This window comes from Rosa chinensis, chromosome 6 (genome assembly GCF_002994745.2).
Source record: "Rosa chinensis cultivar Old Blush chromosome 6, RchiOBHm-V2, whole genome shotgun sequence".
In the NCBI taxonomy this organism is placed as follows: domain Eukaryota; kingdom Viridiplantae; phylum Streptophyta; class Magnoliopsida; order Rosales; family Rosaceae; genus Rosa; species Rosa chinensis.
Window position 1 is genome coordinate 996,939 of NC_037093.1, and position 19,752 is coordinate 1,016,690.

The 19,752-nt window shown below is 36.5% G+C and overlaps 1 long non-coding RNA gene across 2 annotated transcripts; it reads left to right on the forward strand.

Moving 5' to 3' along the window:
• The first annotated feature begins 8,596 nt into the window (after window positions 1–8,596).
• LOC112174243 lies at window positions 8,597–12,197 on the forward strand. Of its 2 annotated transcripts, none has more exons than XR_005801989.1 (4): window positions 8,597–8,928; window positions 9,865–9,940; window positions 11,311–11,468; window positions 11,929–12,197. It is a non-coding gene; the product is annotated as an uncharacterized LOC112174243 (long non-coding RNA). The 2 variants fall into 2 exon arrangements; XR_005801990.1 differs by lacking the exon at window positions 8,597–8,928 and adding an exon at window positions 9,605–9,681.
• The last annotated feature ends 7,555 nt before the right edge of the window (window positions 12,198–19,752 follow it).

The window sequence follows — 19,752 nt, forward strand, 5'->3', positions numbered from 1 at the left end:
TTTTGATTCTCAAGAGTAAGAGCACCGCAGTTTTTTTAATCTCATATTTGAGATTTTCACTAGGTAACTAAAAATACTTCTGTCCTGTTTAAATTTTTAGTTTCTGACCGATAAGGATGGAAACATGCCTATCAATCTCCATTTTTTAGAAAACACGTTCTGTTCTTGTATTTGATATTGTCTTGATTTTGTTTAGAAACTTGACAGTGGCCCAATTCTTTATTCACAGTAAACTGGACAGAGGCCTAATCCAATTTATAAATACTATCCCCACCCCTCAACCCTAGAATCATTGCCTCCTTGCCTCTCACCTCACACAGATCTAGAAAATTTGGACTTCATGGCAGCTTGGTTTTTCAGATTGGTTGATGCCAAATCAAAGATGATGCTCTCTCGTTACATCACAAAAGATCTGGTGAAGGCACTCATCGCCCACCAGATGGTGATGTCAAGGTACCAAGGCAAGTCCCCCAAGTATGATCCGAAATCCAACATCATGCTCTCCCGTCACTTCGCTAAGGACAGATCCTTAGCGAAGTGACTGGAGAGCATGATGTTGGATTTCGCGTCGCGACATACTTGGGGGATTTGCTTTGGTATCGTGGTATCACCATCTTCGACTTCATGGCAGCTTCGCTCTCCTTGCTCAGCAAATTACAGATCTAGAAGTGAGGTGAGAGGCAATGAGGCTTTCTAGGGTTGAGGGGTAGGGGAACTATTTATAGAATAGAATGGGCCTATGAGTTTATAGTTAATTTGGGCCTCCTGTCCAGTAGATAAAATCAAGACAATATTAAATAGAAAAACAAAAACATACTAGCCTATTACAAATAAGGCTAGAAGCCATTATTTACAAAATTAAGCTTTTAACAAAATAAACGCACTAAACAAATTACATTTTCTAATTTTCTAGATCTGTGTGAGGTGAGAGGCAATGCAATGATTCTAGGGTTGAGGGGCGGGGATAGTATTTATAAATTGGATTGGGCCTCTGTCCAGTTTACTGTGAATAAAGACTTGGGCCACTGTCCAGTTTCTAAATAGACAATATCAAATACAAGAACAGAACGTGTTTTCTAAAAAACGGAGATTGATAGGCACGTTTCCATCCTTATTGGGTAGAAAGTAAAAATTCAAACAGACATATTGTGGGTCGGCCCATTACAAACACAAAATTTCATTTTGTTTTAAAAATATTAAAAACTTATAATGATGAGATTTGAATATTAGACATTTTTATTCAAAATCTCATAAGAATTCCACAAATTCTATTTCATTAATGTTGTCAAATAGTGAAATAAAACATTATATCGTTGTTTTGACATAAGTATTTTTTCTAAATATTAAATATATGTTTATTAATAAAGACTTATCTCACAATAATACAACTATAGAATGAAAAAAAAATGATACTAATTCTTCATTTTATTAATAAAGATTATTCTTCATTTTTTTGAGAATGAGATTTTTTTTTTTTTTTTGAGAATGTCTTTCTTTCTTATAGTAGAACACAAAAAATTATTAGAAAATTAATCTTAAAAAGCTAAGATTAAGAAAAAGGTTGTAGAACTTTATTTATTTTAATTTTCTAAATAGTTCAATAAAATTCATTTTTATTTACTCAAATTAAAATTTTAAAATCGTGTTTTATAATGGGTAGGCACGAGCACAGCCTGTTTATTGACCTGGCGGAAGCACGGCCCGCACAATATGGGCTCGGGCCATAAGCCGGACCGGACTTAATGTTTAAGTAAATGGATTGGCCCAAGCACAACACGAAGCACGACTAGGCTAGCTTAAAATGGGTCGGGCTGGCCCGTTTGCCACCTTTACTCTAATGCCTACAAGTTTGTAACTCTTCCTCTCAAGTTGAGCTATGATTTCTGAAATCTGAGATGAAAAATTTAAAGTTTTTAGTATGAAAAATATATAGACTGTGGCAATTATAGAATATCTTCGGGGAATGAACACAAGTTAAATGGGCAACTCATCGGTCCTCTCTGAGCTCCATCAGGCTTGACAGCAATGAAAGTGCGCTCATATTTGATTAGAGAACAAAAGCTTTATAAGAAAACAGAAAAGATATAGTTATTAACATTAAAAAAAATTTGAACAAGTTATTCAAAGTACCTCCTCGATCAGCATATTGAAGCTAGACTGTGGTTGGTTGTAGTCATTAAAAATTTGCATTACATTTTTAGAATATTACATGTTTTCTATTCTCTTATTACCCTATTTAGGCTTGCAATAATAAAGTATAGGAGGGTAAATTCTTTCATATAAAATGAACAGTAATTTCAACTCTAATATGTTCTCTCGAAGTAATTTTGTTTTGTTTTATTTTCTATGAAATTGATTCTCATTTTCTCTGACTGCTTTCTCCCGAGCAATTTGATTTTGAGTCTTGACAAGTCCATGGTACTCATTTGCTTTTGGAGATGCAGTTTTGATTGTATCCTCCTCTCAAATCTACAACTCATGTGAATAAAATCTATGATTACTGATATAGCAACAAGCCAACAAAGCTTACATCCGTGCCAATGAGAGTTGGTTCAGTTGGCAGGGGCAGACTTGAGGTATAAACCCACACAAGTTCGATCCCCGCTACCAACAATCTCTCATTTGGTGGGCAATCTAGAAAATGTCCTGCATAATTCCATACCAATGGGCTGGGCTAGGACATTTGCCAGTTTCGTAAGTCCTGTTGGGTTGAGGTCGTAGGTTTGCCCTGGCCCTGGTAGTGTAGGAAAGCCTCCCTCTTACCTAAACTTTTTTGTACCAAAAAAAAAATAAAGCGTACATCCGTACCTTCTGATGCAGCAAGTGAAATTGGAGGAGAAGCTTTTCGACTTAGAGGTAGTGCTTGAACCAGTGGTCTTTGTAATGAAGTAGTTTTAATCATTCACATAGTATTTTCAATTTACTAATAAAGTCTGTCTATGTGTTCTATGTGATGTAATGGATCTGGCATAAAATTATTTTGATAGTAGCTTTGGTCCAAGTTCTTTGTGTAATGTTGCCACATCTTGCCATCCTTTTATCAGGTGGTATTATGGGATTAGTAGACATTGTGTTAAAACTTGCACTCTGATTTAGGTGTGCCATTCAAATCATTATATGAAACGGTAAATACCCTGCTAAACTTTAACTTTGATAACAGAGGAAAGAAGTGTTGATTTTCTTACAATATTTGGTGTTACAGTTTTTATAACTATATGTTTTTTCTTTTTCAGAATTTCTATATATAGATGACTTAATCGTGTCATGAAGTTGTTCCCGCATTTAACAAACCCGCAGCAACATGCGAACTTCCTAAAACGTGGGTCTAAACGTTCTAGTAATTTCTATAAGACCCTTTTTGCCATTTTGGAAATATTGGCTTTTCTATTGTCTTTTTTAAATTATTATTTATTTATAATAATCATTATATTGGGTTATATATAGATAAATCATAAATTTATTGATAAGTTCAATTTTCAAAAGAGTCTTTCTAAATGTACCCAGCAAATATCTAAATATACCCAACAAATTAATTTAACATGAGAAGACAATTATATTTTCATAAGAAATGACGATAAAAGTCATGGTAAATTAAGATAATAACAGAATGAATCATAAAATTTGAAAGGAAAATCATATTCTATTTGAACCCAACAATTAATTACGTTCATGGAACTAAAATCATTTTATCATTCAACTTTGCAACTACATAGAATTCAATTGGTTTGTTAACAACCAAATAAGCAAAGGGCAAGTAGCATTCCACGGACGACCACAAGGAGAATGAAGTCATGTCAGTCTCAGCGAGAAAACTACTCGCGGCTATATTGTGGGATCAATGAAGTCTTTGATTTGAAAAGCAAAGATAATTGTAAAATCAGAGAGGAGGAGGGTACTGCTCAATTGCTACCAAAATTGCCATATACATTGTAATAGGAAGTGCGGTAATTCTACGTTTTTTTATCTTACTATTGTTCTGAAAATTTTGATAACATTTTTGTTTGTGTTTCCATATTAGATAGTAATACACAGGTCATATTTCATGTGATGAATGATTGTTAATAATTCAGTGTATATGAACTCTACTTAGTTTCTCTAAGTTGGAATGTTCGTGTTGATTATTGAAGGTTTAATTGTTACTTGCTCATATACAGATGTAGAATGTTTCTATTTGTGCACTGGATTATGTCCTAGAATTTATATATACTCTGATATTTGTAAACAACTCAATTAAGGTGTTGGGTATTCAAAGATCAGAGCGTAGGTATATATTCTTCATCTCAGACAAACAAAGGAGTTTTTGCTCGATATCATAGGTTTTGCTGGGTTTAGTTAATAAGGATATTATTGGAAAATTTGCTGGGTGTAGTTAGAAATTTTATAATTTTATTGGGTGAAAAATATTTGTTAGGTAAATATTTGTTAGATACACTTAAATATTTACTTGGTACATTTAGAAAGACAATTTTCAAAATAATATAAGGTATAACTCTTTCTTTCTCTTTCCTTTCTTCCCTTCACCTATTCCTTTTCGAACCAAAGTAGTTGACATCTTTTCAACATTCAAGAGAAACAAAACCTAGAAATAAAGAATGGTAAATTAAAATTGGAAGAGAATCCATCATATTGGCATGTAAAATTTCACTTAAATGTCGACATATGCACATATCACCAAAAAGAAACACAAGACAACATTTTGATATTCACTTTTGAAAAATAGAAATTTCTTTTCTTAATTTCTTACATATGTAAGAATCTCACGTCTCAACCAAGGTTGTCAAATTCAATTTTTAAACCAGTTAGTAAACACTATGAACAACATATCTGAACTAAATTTCTGCTCTTGTCCTGTGCTTACGGTTTCAAAACAAGAAAGACAAAATCCATTCTATCAAAGCAACAAGAGTAAAATAAATGTCAGCATCGCAAAAAGGAGCTTCTTAATTATCTCTCTACCCTCATTCAACACCAACGCGGAAAGTGATCAAACGGATCAGTCCAGAATACAAAGGGGCTTGAAAACATTATACCTCAAAATCTCAAATATTGACATAAATTGTAAATGGAGATCTTTTCCCAACAGTGTGCATGACCTTGACTGCTTGACATGCCCCCATCAGCTAGGGGATGAAGAGCAAGGAAGATGCATATGCTTCAAAGCATTATTAGGTGTTCGATGCTTGTGAGTTTCTAAGCTAGCTTTATTAGTTTCACAACAAGACAGCCCCATTTGGAAAAGTTTACTTTAGTTAACCAGGATATAAGCTAGTTTCTAATCCATTTCTTTGTTATTTAAAGCTTTAGGCGACGATTAAAAAAAATCGCTTTACTCCCACTTCTAGTTTTTTTTTTTTCTTTCTAAAAGTTATGATTAGTCAATTTATTATCTAATATAAAACATCATAGATCACAGGTATAAAACTTTGTAATTGTTAATTTGTTTGACCATCCAATGACAATTTCATAGTTCCACCATTGTGGAGAAACTACCTATACAATTTTGATTGAATGTTCGACTCAAAATCTTATACTTGATCAATATGGTGTTTGGTGGATGAGAACTCAAATAATACAAAACCTATTTCTAAGCATCTATTTGAAGGGAACAATAATGAATCCTTATGGATTTCCCAATAACTAAGACAAGTAATTAATATGGTCAGTCATACTAATCAAATTAAATAGTAGCCTTAATGTTTTTAAATAATAGTGTATTTCATGGTTTGTTAGGTTAAGGATATTTTAGATAATTTGGGTTGTGTGTTTAGTAAATATTAGAATGAGAAATTAAATATTAAGTGTATTGAGTAAGGAGTGTGTTTTAAATAATTAGAGGTGTGTGTATTTAAAACTTCTCTTACAGAAAAAGGATCATGTCCATCAAAGGAAGAAAATTAGAAAATATGCAAGAGTCAGCTACCGCACACAACCCAATAGCTGATCTATTCATAAGAACCAAACTCCAGGGAATATCCATGAAATGTTTGGGCATGGAGGCCTAAAGTGAAGCAAAACAATCACACACTAAACTAAAATGCAGTTGCCTCTTCTCAATTTACTATTCAATCCCATCATTTCTTCCCTATTTATTATGGCATCTACAATATAGTACAGAAATCCTATGAAATATATGAGGAACAGCCTGGAGTTAAAGGTATGCAAGAGGTCATACTTGTTTCTTAACAGATAAAAATTAAATAGAGGTGTCATACATTATTGTACTTTTGAAAATAAATAATCTTAACATACTAGAGTAAATACCTGGTATCGTGGGAAATCTAAGAAGCTTCTTTGTTTAACATTCCAAAAGCACTCACTGGTGAAATCCACCCATCTCGGAAAATCAGCTCTCATGAGAAATCATCACCAATTTAGCACTACTCACTTTCCTTGCATACTTAGGAACTTGATGCCACATCCTATATTAATCTTTGGAGCCGATCAATACGAGTAATAATTTGATCTTGGTAGAGTAATAACTTTAACCCGCTACAAACCTACGATGCACAAATTACAAAGGAGACTATAAAAACAGAACAGTACAAATGCACTACAAATTGTATTCATGTAAGTGTGCCATCAGAGACCTGATCAAAGTCAAGATTAAATAGGCTAATTACTAATACCCCATTAGGTTAGGCATGAACAACTTTAAAAATTGAACCCACTACGACTCTAGAATCCACAAAGTCCAAAGGAATGCTGCAGAGTTACAATAGGAAAAAAGGGACTGGTAAACCTAATCATTTGCTTGCATTATCTAGCACCATCGTATCCTCCACAGGTCTCAACCCTAGAAAGACCGGCTACTGGTTTTAGGAGCTGTTCTGCATATTTCACCCTCTGTTTCCAATTTACTACAAGACTTGCAGTCAACAGTCAGTTAACTTATTCCTGTATCGGAGCTATAATACATCCAAAACAGAGGAGATTATCTGATATACTTATTCCCAAAACTCACTTTTTTTTAGGTATACTCTAAGACACTTAAAATGAGACATCAGATGCACGCATGCTGCATCAAATACACTAATCAAGCATAAAGTACACCTACTTGATCCAAACGGTAAAGTCAAAGCACTCATCTGTTAGCAACTAGGCAACAAAAATAATCTTAATCTATTACCTAAATATGTAGTGAAGGACTCATCTAATCTCGTTGGTTGCATGGGGGGAGAAAGAGTACTATGACTTGATCCATATAATTTTTTGTGCAGAAGCTAAGCTCACTAAATTGACAAGGATACAGTGGAACTTACCATAGCAATCTATGATGCATCACGACTAAAGAACTTGCACATGTTGAACCAGAAAAAAATACACAATTTTTTTTTATATATAACAGAATTTTATAAAAACAGAAAAGAGCAGAACTAGCCTAGAAACAGTTAGACTGCTAACACCCAGAGAATGAGTACCACAAGAGAAATAACTAGGCCATTACATCGCAACTGCATCCCGATTCAAGAAAATTAAAGAAGATAAAGAGCACACATGGGAACAGCATTAGTTTTGTTAAAGGAAGTACAGCATCAGTAATAACAGTTTCTTTCTCAAAATAGGGAGAGAAAAAAAAAAGGTAGAGAATCTATCAAAACTTTAACAAAACTACTGCTGCCTTCACTCCACAACAAGACAAATGGAAGACTTTAGTGTTTTATGAAGGGGGTGATATAGCAGTATGGTTCATGAAAGGGTGCACTGTTATTTAGGTATACAGTGCATAATGCTCATCAACCCGATTCTCGTTTCTGATAGAAAAAAAGATAGGAAATCTATAGCAACCCATGTCACGCTTGCTAACACAAGTTTCATTCCTTCAATTTGTTTGACATAGTATGCAAGATATATTCCATTTGTAGATTGTAACTGAGTACCTTAACAAGCTCAGTCTCCATGGCCCTTCTTTCCTCTTAAAGCATAGCACTACTGACTTTGACCTTTCCATAAAAATTTTTGTAGTGGCCAAGCTTTTGATAACAGGTCTTGGGTTGAAAAGCTACCAAACTCATTTGGCCTTCAATGTATCTACATATAGGAAGCATCCCCCATTTTATTACTAATTTGACGAAACTTACAGATTACAGAACTAACCTCAGTCTATAATCAAATTACTAACCAAATCCCCATTTTGGACTTATGATGATGACCCACTTAACTGTTCCAAGCCTCTGATTCAACAATTTGTTCTTATAAAAAATCAAGGTCACCCTTCCAGTTTATAAATCGTAAATATATTGACCGCTACTAAAATAAATTGACTGAATTAGTAAGATCAGTTTCTGGGCTGAAAAGATAAGGGTACTTCGAACATCGTTTAAAGTATCCTTTGCGAACCAAAACTGCTTTGAGGTACCGCTACAAAGCATGAAACTCAAGCATTGGGTTCATACAACTTAACAGGGTGTCAAGAATTTTGGAACAATAATAGTAACTAGGTAAAACTAAACATATCAGCACACCTCCCAAACACCAAAAAGGGATGTGAAAGTCAACTAGAAAAACTTTGTTGGCACTTCTTTCAATACTTTTCAACAGTATTTGGCCAAAGTCCATTCATAACACCATGGAGAGATATTATACATATATAAAAGATGAGTTAACTGTTCATTCGGGGTTACTGTTCATTCATGGGTGAAAAGATCATTTTGCCCTCATTTGAAATTTTGTTACGGATCTGCCACTGACCAATATTTCCCCCCTCTTCCTCCCAGAGCACCTAGACCGAGTTTTTCCTCTCTTCCTCCTAAACCAAACAGCTGATTTGACGCTGGAAGATGCAACCAAGACTTCAGCTTCAGAAGATCAGAGCAAGACGGAGTCGAACCCTAAATCAATGCAAGACGAGAACGCCAAGTCCAAGCAAGAGGATTGGGGCAGCTCTATTCGCCCAATCTACACCTTCTCTACTGTTGAGGAATTCTGGGGGTTTGTCATTCTCTCATTATGTTCTGTTTGTTTTCTTGATGAGAAAATTGAGAGACATATGAATCTTTTGCTCTATTGTGTTTGTAATTTCTAAATTGTTATCTTTTAGGGTTTTTAATGAATGAGAATTTTGGGAAAGATAAGAACATGATGGTTATAAATATTCGAAAGTAGGCAAATTTGTGGAGGCAGTGTTTAAAGATTAATTTTTTTCGTTTAGGTTTGGGGTTTTGGGTGAAAATTTGCTATATTGCTTTGAAAATTTGCTTTTAACAGAGAGAAAACTCAAGATTTTGGGTTGTACTATTTACTGATTGTTTTGAATTCTCTTATTGAATAAATATAAGCTGGATTGATAAAGGTCGAGAGAGAGAGAGAGAGAGAGAGAGAGAGAGAGAGAGAGGTGTTTTCCAATGCCAAATTCCAGCTTCTCCAACTTTAATAGTCATTACTTTGTTAACTCTGTTTTGTTGTTCATATATCTGCCTGTCTGCGTTTATGTACATTTGAGGACAATGAATATTTAGTGTGGATACATGTCTGTCTGCGTTTATATACATATGAGGACAATGAATATTTAGTGTGGATACATGTCTGTACTTATACAAATATTTGGAATCTGGATTCTCATTTTATTTCTCAAGACTGGAATTTGCTTTCTATTATTTTTGAGAAACAGCGGGGACAGTTAGGGAATTAGTTCAGTTTGGGGCATCTTCAAGAAGCGAAGAGACTTAGTTTTGCAAATTTCAGGTCTTCCTTTCTCCTCATTGTTTTGAATTTTCTGTGTTTGTTTTATTTTGCTCAGACGTTGTGGGACTTTTATCTCTTCTTTGGTTATTGTTGTGGTTAGTATTTATCTTTCTTTATCTGTCTTTAGGCTTTGAATGTCTGATATGTGGTTTTCTCTTTAATTTGTGCTTGGGGGTTGCTTAGATTCAAGAAGTTGGGAAAGCCAGGCTGTTTTGACACACTTACAGGGAGGTGTTTGGACAGGAAGAATAGAGACAAGGTTTGGTTTTGAATTTGATTCAACTTTTTTTGTTGTTCAGTAATTGGTAATGTGTTTGTTCATGGCTGTTTTTTTTTCTTTTTGGTTTACTGAATTTTCGGGTTCATTTCATCAGCTTGAATGAAAGGAAGTTTGGTGTCAAAGTTTAATTTATGGAATTGGTTGAGGTTGATAAAATTTAATGCCTTTTATGATTTGTTTTTTGTTTTTGTTTTTTTTGCTGTCTTTTATGCTTTTGGGTTCGCAAATCTATTTTGTATCTAGCAGCACCCTATGAGAAACAAAGAATTCTTTTGATTCTAAGATCCTTGGTTCTATTGTTTGTCTCTAAAATACAATAAAGTTTTGATCTTCTGAAAGCTGAGGGTAGATTAAGTGACAGAAAAGTCTAAGCCATGAATGTAAGTTCTTGATATGTTGCGAGCATATTGTTTTGTTTGCCTAAAGCTGTAGGGGTATTCATTGTTGATCTAGCTGTTGTACTTGAATTCAAGAAAGAAATTCAGACTTTGGTTTAGAGTCAATATGTATGTGTGTGTGTGTGTGTGTGTGTGTGTGTGTGTGTATATATATATGCAATCTGTTTAGGGTCCAATAGACAGTTACTACTTATCTAGAAATGGCCTTGAAGTTGCAAAATTGGGTTAATAATTTGTCTCTAAAAACACCATTATGTGGTTTTAACCTTCAGTGATTTTAACAACACCGGTCATGTGACAAACAAAGAATTCTTCTCTGATTCTTTGCTGAGTTGATATGTCGTGGTTGTTGATTTTTGGATAGGCAGAATCCTTAGTTCCTGATGCTACAGTTTATCTTATAAAATATAATGAAATTTTGAACTAGGTATTAGTAAAACTAATCGAAATTCATGCCATGTTCAATTGAAATTGTTAAAACTAATGATTGCCAAAATACTAATTTGCTTTCTGTAAAACCATATGTAACAACAGTCCAATCATAGTAAACACCAAAATAAAAACCAGAGAGATATCCCACGTTTACATTCGACAGATGAGGTTGAGGCATTTAAGATATTATGTCACAGTTCCAAATTCTCTAATGCTGCCAATGAGAACAAAAATATTGATGGCTGATGATAACATTATGGAGAAATTAGGAATCAATATGTTGTTAACTGTTTATGATACCATGATATCATCATATCTAGAATCAATGTTTAGTTATTTCGTAAAAAAGGTTGATATTGTGGTGGCTTTTGAAATTTAAAACGATCAAATTTTTACACTGATCTAATGGCTACCTTAGCAATGTTGACATATTAATGTTGCTGCCCTTTTATTATGATGTATATCTCTTCTAGCTCTTTCCTTTCTGTTTGATGATGTATTCAATTTTACAATATCTAGGTTTCTAAAGACAATGTGAAGGAAGGGAAGCTGCTAGAAAAGTAACACTGCTTTCCTGTCTTTCCGGTTCGAGATTTTGCTGCTTCTTCTTCTTCAGAAGGAACAGAAGTTATAACCTCCTCATTGATTTTGATAATTGTTAATCTTTCTAATTCCAGGTCAGGAATTGAAACTTCATTTTCTATGTTTTTGTGATTTTATTGCTTTAATTCTACATCTGTGCCTGTTACATATAATCATTGTGTTATCTTGCGATCTTTTAATCCCCCTACAGACTGCACATCTTTGCTGTACTTAGATTTTCTTGAAGGCATCAAACCAACTTTGAATTTTTATAGATCACTGCTCAAGAATCTTTGTTATGGATAGGAAATTTTATTTTTTTATTTTTTTATTTTAGGATAGGGGTTTCCATTTGCACAAAGACTGATGGGCATCAATTAAATTTCAGCCAGAAAATTCCTGTCAGCTTCATAGTTATTCCTTAACTTGCATGGTTGTTATCAGCTTCGTAGTTGTTGCTTAACCTTCATGGTTTTTCATTGGATTATCATCTGAACAGAAAATGCAGCTCCATTCAACTTTTTCTTATCTGACTACCCAATTTTTCAATGGCAGCCCACCGGAATCAGGAACAAATGAGCTTCTCATCAACACGGATGAAGCACTAACAACAGACAAATACCTCCAAAGAACTCATGTAGATTATTTTGATGACAACTAACCACCTTTGCAATTTTTTTGAACAAATGTTGGTTAAAATACCCCAGCTTCTGCCCAAAACATCAATTTTTTTGGAATATGTGATTGCAAGTCTAGTCAAAACTCCAGCTTTTGTAATGTGTAAAATGATAACATTTTAAGTTAAGTTAGTGTTTCTTACCTTATGAATGCGACTGTACTAAATACAAAATTTAGGGGCAAATGCAAACCCGCAGCATCGCGCGGGGGTAGTATCTAGTGTATTTAAGAGCTCAGGCTCATCAAGTTGCAAGCAATTTTTATAAGATCTCCGATATAATGTTTATGGTGGAGAAATTTTGCCATTCATTCTACAGCTTGAATTCTCCACATGTCCTTTATTGGCAAGTTGCCACAATGTTTCAGAAATATGTCCAAACGAAAATTGTTTATTAAAAACGGAAATTATTCTATGCACCGACGGTGTAAATAACCCAACACTTATAAGATGATCTCAACTCTTGATATTTATAATTAATATTTTTATTAATAATCTAAGAGTGTATTTAATATAATCTAACCATCTATTTATGTTGGTGCAAGTGCACGTCGGTGCACTGAATCCTCCCCCTATTAAAAATGGTGGAATTTAGTTACGTAACAGAGAATTAGTCAATGCCACTATTTTCAAGGTAGCATAAATGTAATTAAATTGAAGCAACCAAGCTAAATTAATAAGGAGATAGAGGCCGTGACCACTTATCCAATTTTAGACTAAAAATTGTCAACTTACTCCATTAAGAGTTTTTAACCTCATTAAGTGTTTGACAGTATTGCCCTCTCTCTCTCTCTCTCTCTCTCTCTCTCTCTCTCTCTCTTTCTCTCTCTCTCTCTCTCTCTCTCTCTCTCTCTCTCTCTCTCTCTCTCTCTCTCTCTCTCTCTCTCTCTCTGCGCCATGGCTGCTCCTGCTTCGGGCCAACACCTCCATCAAGTCAACACCGCCAGGTCCCCCAAGCCAGCCCTAAGATCGGAGCATTGCATCCGGATTCAAATTGAACCTTCGAGCGCCGCCGTCACCCAAAACAGACTATCTCTCTCTTTATCAAACCAGACTCTCTCTGCCATGGCTGCTCCGGCGCCCCACCTTAGGCTTCGGGCCAACAACTCGATCGATCCACCTCCGGCGTCGCCGTCGCCGTCACCCAAACCATAGATCCAACGATCCAAGGCCCATTGCAACAACTCAGCCCCAACGCCGATCTGACTCCGCTCCAACGTCGCTGTCACCCTAAAACACGCCCCAACCACTCCTGCATCGGCCTCACACTCCAGTGGGTGCCAAGAGTTTTTTTTTTGTATCTGTAATGTATTCATTTTGGTTCACTTGAGGGCAATAATAATGATTATTTAAGGGTAATAATATGATTATTGGGGCAATAATATGATTATTATGAGGCAATAATATGATCAATTGTGCCTGTAGTGTATTCATTTTGGTTTTGGGAGTTTATACAATTCACTGGATGACAATAATATGATTATTGGAGGCAATAATATGATTTTTGGGAGGTAATAATATGAGTATTGGGGGGCAATAATATTATTACTGAGGGGCAATAATATGGTTACTGGGTATTATTAGGGGGCAATAAATTCAGACACCGGAATCCCGACACCAGTTCGGTAGCCGGATTCCTGTCATCAGTTGCCTGATTCACGTCACCGGTCACTGGTCGGCGGCCGGCCACTGGTCACCGAAGTCCGGCAAGGTGGAGGATGATTTCTCTCTCTAAGTGAGAAAGAAGGAGAGGGAAAAAAAAGTCCCAAAAATAAGTTAAAAAGCATAAAAAAGAATTAATTGGGTATTAGGGAAATAATCTCTTAGAGTGTTTTGGGTAAATGGGATTAAAAAGAATTAATTGTTGGGTTTTTTGCTTAGAATAGCATCTTGGCCAGATCTTCAGAAAGCAACCATGATCCTAGCAAAATGCAAATCAATAACATGGGTTAAAACAGAGACCGTGAACCCAGCCTCATAAAAGCATAGACCAAACTTTTAAGCATTTGTTAAAAGGAAAAAAAATGCAATAACAGATCATTTTCAAAGTTGTTGCAGAAGCAACAGATTAGATGGAAAGAAAAAAAAAATCAGAAAAGAAAGAAGAAAATAAAGACCATAAACCCACAACTTAAACAATAAGTCAGAACATGGCCACAAGCAAAACGTCAATTATATGCTAAAAAGAGATCAAGCCCTATCTTAAAACAGAACAGAAAGCACAACTCCACAGTATTGCAAAACTGGGAAGTGAGAGAGAATTATTGTTTTCTTATCAAATAAGAGTGCCATAACATCATCTATAAAAGTACCAGAGGCTTTGGCGGAGATGTATGAACCAGTAGGTGCTGGTGCAGCCACAACACAACTTAAGCAGAAACCTTGTATGTTAATTTTAGTACCAACACAATTAAACCAAAATTCAGCCCAGGATGTATTATAAATTTATAATGACTAAGAATTTATAAATCTCAGCATCCATGAAGTAGATATCCCCTTGTTCTTCATTCTACTTCCAGGCCTCCAGCCTCTTTCTACAGATAAAGCCTATAAAACACAGTATAACAAAGACTGGTGCTTCTTCGATTCAGCCTCAAGGAACCATCTAATACCAACTTCAACAAATTACAACCCTAAACAACTATGAGAAAGAAATACCAAAAAGTATATTTACAACCAAGCTTACCGATCTCTAGAATCCAGAAGGTATAATCTTCACTTCCTTATTCCTGGGAGAATGATTCCAACCATCTCATCATGATTCATAGCGAGAAGAAAGAAATCAAGAGATATTAAATTGCAAAGCCTAGATTGCAAAAAGGAATGTGTAAGTAGAGTCAGATTCCTTTGAACCTCCTTGTCCTTTATAGATGAAAAGCCCATACCCACACCGATTAGACCCACAAACTCAAAGAGAATGTCCGGGTTTTGTTGGGTTTGGCTAATTTGATTGACGCGTTAGAGAGGAGCGTCTAAGCAAGCGTGTGAAAGAGGCCCCGGGGAAGAAAATCAAAGAGCGAGAGAGGCCAGGCAACAAGTCGGCATAGAGCCCAAAAATCATTGGCCAGAGGAGACTTCCTTTGGGTTATTTGATTTCTAGTCAGGCAAGGATTGGTTTGAATATAAAATATAAAATAAATTCCTAATATTGCTAGGGATGCATCTCCTAGCTGAACAATGAATGCTCAATCTGTCACCATATATACTACGGATCGATCAGAGCCATTATCAATTAAGATTGAGTCTGTAGGCACGTATTCACGCCGGCAAGCTATTTACCTGCGATGAATTAATAATGGCATTAGCGGTGAAGTGTTGGGTTTGGTGCCTATCCCTCCTTGGTGGAGATATTTTGCATGGCATGAATGCATGATATTAATTGTTTGTGCATTCAAGGTGACAACTTATGCATGGAAAATTGGTGCATGGTCAAGTGCATGCATTGGGTATAAATGCATGGTCAAGTTGATGCATTGGGAATACATGCATGGTTAAATTCATGTATTGACCTTTTTTTAGTCTTCCTAGGGAGTTAATGTGGGAGATAGGTGGTTGATTCATGAAGGAGCATTGATGAAGTGAGTCTAGAGACTTCTATCAATGGTATAAATATATGAAGCTTGTGTGGAGGCAAGTAGAGGAGAGGTCTAGAGCAACTCTAAGGGTCTTTGTGTATAGAAGCAAAGTGAGTTGTGTTCAAGAGTGTGAATAGCTCTTGGGGTAGAGTGATCTTCTAGGTTGAGAGAGGGTGTACAAGGGGTATCCTATTGGATACAAGGGCTTGGGTTGGGCATAAACTTGAGCGGTGTAATCTTGTACTTGTGTAATTCTCTCATTAGTGAAGGTGAAACTCTCCGAGGACGTAGGCAAGGATATAGGCCGAACCTCGTTAAATCTTGTTGTCTTCTTGGCTTGGTTATTTCTTCTTTCTATCTCTACTTCTAGTACTTGAGTGGCGGAGGGACTAATTTCCCTAACAAGTGGTATCAGAGCTTCGGCTTATCGGTCATGGGCTGTTAGTCATGGCAAGTTCTAGTGTCTCACATTTCAAGGTGGAGCAGTTTGATGGAAAGGGAAATTTCACACTATGGCAAAGGAGGGTGAAGGACATCCTAGCTCAACAAGGTCTTGCAAAACCTTTGAAGGGAAAGGATGCGAAGCCGGAGAAGATGTCAAATGAAGATTGGGACGAGTTGGAGTCCAGGTGTGTTAGCACTATTAGGCTTTATATTGCTGACAATATTATCAATAATGTTAATAATGTAGATTCGGCACCTGAGCTTTGGGAGAAAATAGAGAAGCTTCATCTTGGGAAAGGCTTGCAGACGAAGTTGAATCTAAAGCGGGATCTCTACAAGCTCAAGATGGGAGAAGGTGCGAGTCTCATGGAGCACATGAATGTGTTCAGAGGATTGGTAGATCAACTAGCAAAAGTTGATGTAAAGATTGAGGAAGAAGATCAAGCCCTTCTACTTCTTACCTCGCTTCCCGATTCGTATGAGAATATCATCACTACAATCTTGTATGGTAAGGATACATTAAAGATGAAGGAGGTGGAATCGACTCTCTTAACTCACGAGAAGCGGAGGAAAGCCGATGATTCCCAAGTTTCCGTCTTTGTTGCTCATGATCAGAATCAAAGGGGAAGGTCAACTACCAAGGGATCTAGTGGACATAGCATGTCTAAATCCAGGGGCAGGGGAAAGGGCAAGCAATGCTACAAGTGCAAGGAGTGGGGACACATAAAGCCGGATTGTCCGTTGTTGAAAGAGAAGGATGATAAGGGCTCAGATTGCTCCTTGGTTGGTATAGCACAGGTTTCAAATGATTTTGGAGAATTTCTCATAGTCTCCAAAGGTAATTACACTTGTTCTCAACGTAATTGGATATTGGATACTGGTTCTTCTCATCATCTTTGCTCCAGGAGAGAATATTTTGATACCTTCCAAGAAGTCCAAGGATTTGTGACTTGGGGTGATGGCACAAGGCGTCGTGTCATGGGTGTTGGAATGGTGAAGATCAAGATGTTTGATGGAGCGGTTCGCACTTTGGGTGATGTTGTGTACGTCCCAAGGTTTCGAAGAAATTTAATATCATTGAGCCAGTTAGACTCCAAGGGCTGCAGGGTTTCTTCAGCAGGGGGAGTGACTTGGATACACCTTTACGCAAGCGTACGTATCATTGTCAAGATAGGGAAATATAATGCCCAAAGTTTATCGTACCACGGGGATTAGTGGCTAACCCACAATCCTTGGGTAATCGGAAATAAAGACACTTAGCAAACAAAGAAAAGAAAAAGAAAATAAATAAAAATGCTAATCTAAGGCACCAAGCCCTAGCAATGCTCGGTTTTGGTTTTCACCAAAGCCTAATCAAAACTAAGAACCTAGTGATGGATATGCACAAATGAGTGGAAAAGTTTAATGCTTGAGGGTTGATTTTAGATTAACAAAAAGATAATGAACGTAAAGCAATTAATAAAAATGCAAAGAAATTAATAAAAGTGTAACCAAATAAATGGGAATGTCGGGTGCTAGCTAGGGAGGTTCCTTTACCAAATTTCATGTGTCGGAAGCTAATCTAATGTAGATGCATATTTCCTATTTTGGCGGTAGTCGTATCCAGGGCGGTTCAAGGCTCAAGGACCTAAATTCCCTTTCATGGTATTCCTACTCCGGTTCAAGGGCCGTAGGGACTCACTTGGCATGAATTAGAGCCGGTTCAAGGGTCACTAATTCACATCAAGAGGCGTAGAGATCGAGGAATTAGACTACTAAGCGACCCGCCCTCGCAATCACGCAACGGGTGTAAATCACCATGCTTATAACCCCTCGAATACGAAATTGAAGGTTTCTAGCTTAGGAATTAGAAGGAGTCAAGCCCCTAACTCCATCCTAGACATGCTCAAAATACACACCCTAGAGTTGACTAGGCTCCTAGACATGCATTTTAACCCAACAAAAATAGATATAAACATCCATCATATGAAAATTGCATCATTACATTAAATTAAACATCTTTTACACAAATTTTGGGTTAGGGACACAACCCTAAAACCCAACAAGAAAATTACTCACAACCCATAATTATAGACATCAAAACTACAAAATTCAAAGAGAAAAGAAAAGAGAAGTGTAGGAGAAAACAATGATAGCCACAATTAGCTAGAAAGCCAACATGACTACTCTTGAATTATAACTCCCACAATTACCCAAATCTTGAATCTTGTAGAGGTTGAGCCATTTGATAGAACCTTGAAGCTTTGTGTGAGAAATTCTATGAATACCCAAAAGAAAACTAAAACTATTATGAAAAATGGAGAAGGAGAATGGGAAAGAGAGCAGCCCAAAGGGGCTGCCTCTGTTTTAGGTGTGCTGCGGCTACTGTTCTCCCCCCAACAAAGAATAAGATGAAGAGGGTATTTATATTAATTGTCGTGGCCACTGCTTGTGATAGAAGAGAAAAGGATAAGGGGTCTGGGACGATGCGGTGCGTTTTCAAAGTCAAGACAAAGAAAAGAAAAAAAAATGCTTCTGATCGCATCCCACGTGATTAGTCTTTGCATAATTTGAATGCTCAATGCCACATGTCAGCTCCTAATTGGTCATACCAATTAATGGTACCAAACGTGCATGCATGTTGAATTAAGTAGCTAATTAACCAATACTTCATTGATTAATTAAACCATGCTTAATTGGTTAATTAAGGCATCCATAATTTTGTCCTTTTGTCGAAAGTCACGAATTGCTCTCATTTTCGCGTAATTTCTTCTCGTTTCTGTAACTCCACTTATTTCCTACACAATAAATAAAATTGGATTAATTACATTATAATTGGCTCAAGGATTAGCTTATTTCTAGTGTTTTAGATACAATTACATGCATATAAATGCTTGTAATCAGGGAGCTATGAAAATATCACGTGGCTGCATGGTCCTAATGAAGGGAGAAAAGTGTGGAAGTATGTTCCGTCTGATAGGAAAAACTGAGACCTCGAAGGTTGAAGGGAAACGGAGTGCACAAGGATGCAAGTACCTGAAGCGGGTCTCGTTTGTGAGTATAGCAGAGACTCCAGTTACAAGTTTCCATGTTTCAGACTATGGTGAGAAGGTAAATCCTGCTAGGAAAGGGGTCAAGTCGAGGTCCCTCTTCAAAGTCAACAAGTGATAGTTGTCTCGGGGCAGTTACACATGGTATTGGCCGATTGAATCAGGGGGAGTTAGGACAAATGCAATTGACTCTGATTATGTGTAACTGCGCAACTAGAAGGCCAATGAAATGCTTGTGGGTATAACAAGTTGTGTCTCGGATCGAGATGACTTCAAGGATTGAAGTGGTGGTGCGAAGCTCTCCACCAAAGTCGGGAGGGGGAGATTGTTGGGTTTGGTGCCTATCCCTCCTTGGTGGAGATATTTTGCATGGCATGAATGCATGATATTAATTGTTTGTGCATTCAAGGTGACAACTTATGCATGGAAAATTGGTGCATGGTCAAGTGCATGCATTGGGTATAAATGCATGGTCAAGTTGATGCATTGGGAATACATGCATGGTTAAATTCATGTATTGACCTTTTTTTAGTCTTCCTAGGGAGTTAATGTGGGAGATTGGTGGTTGATTCATGTAGGAGCATTGATGAAGTGAGTCTAGAGACTTCTATCAATGGTATAAATATATGAAGCTTGTGTGGAGGCAAGTAGAGGA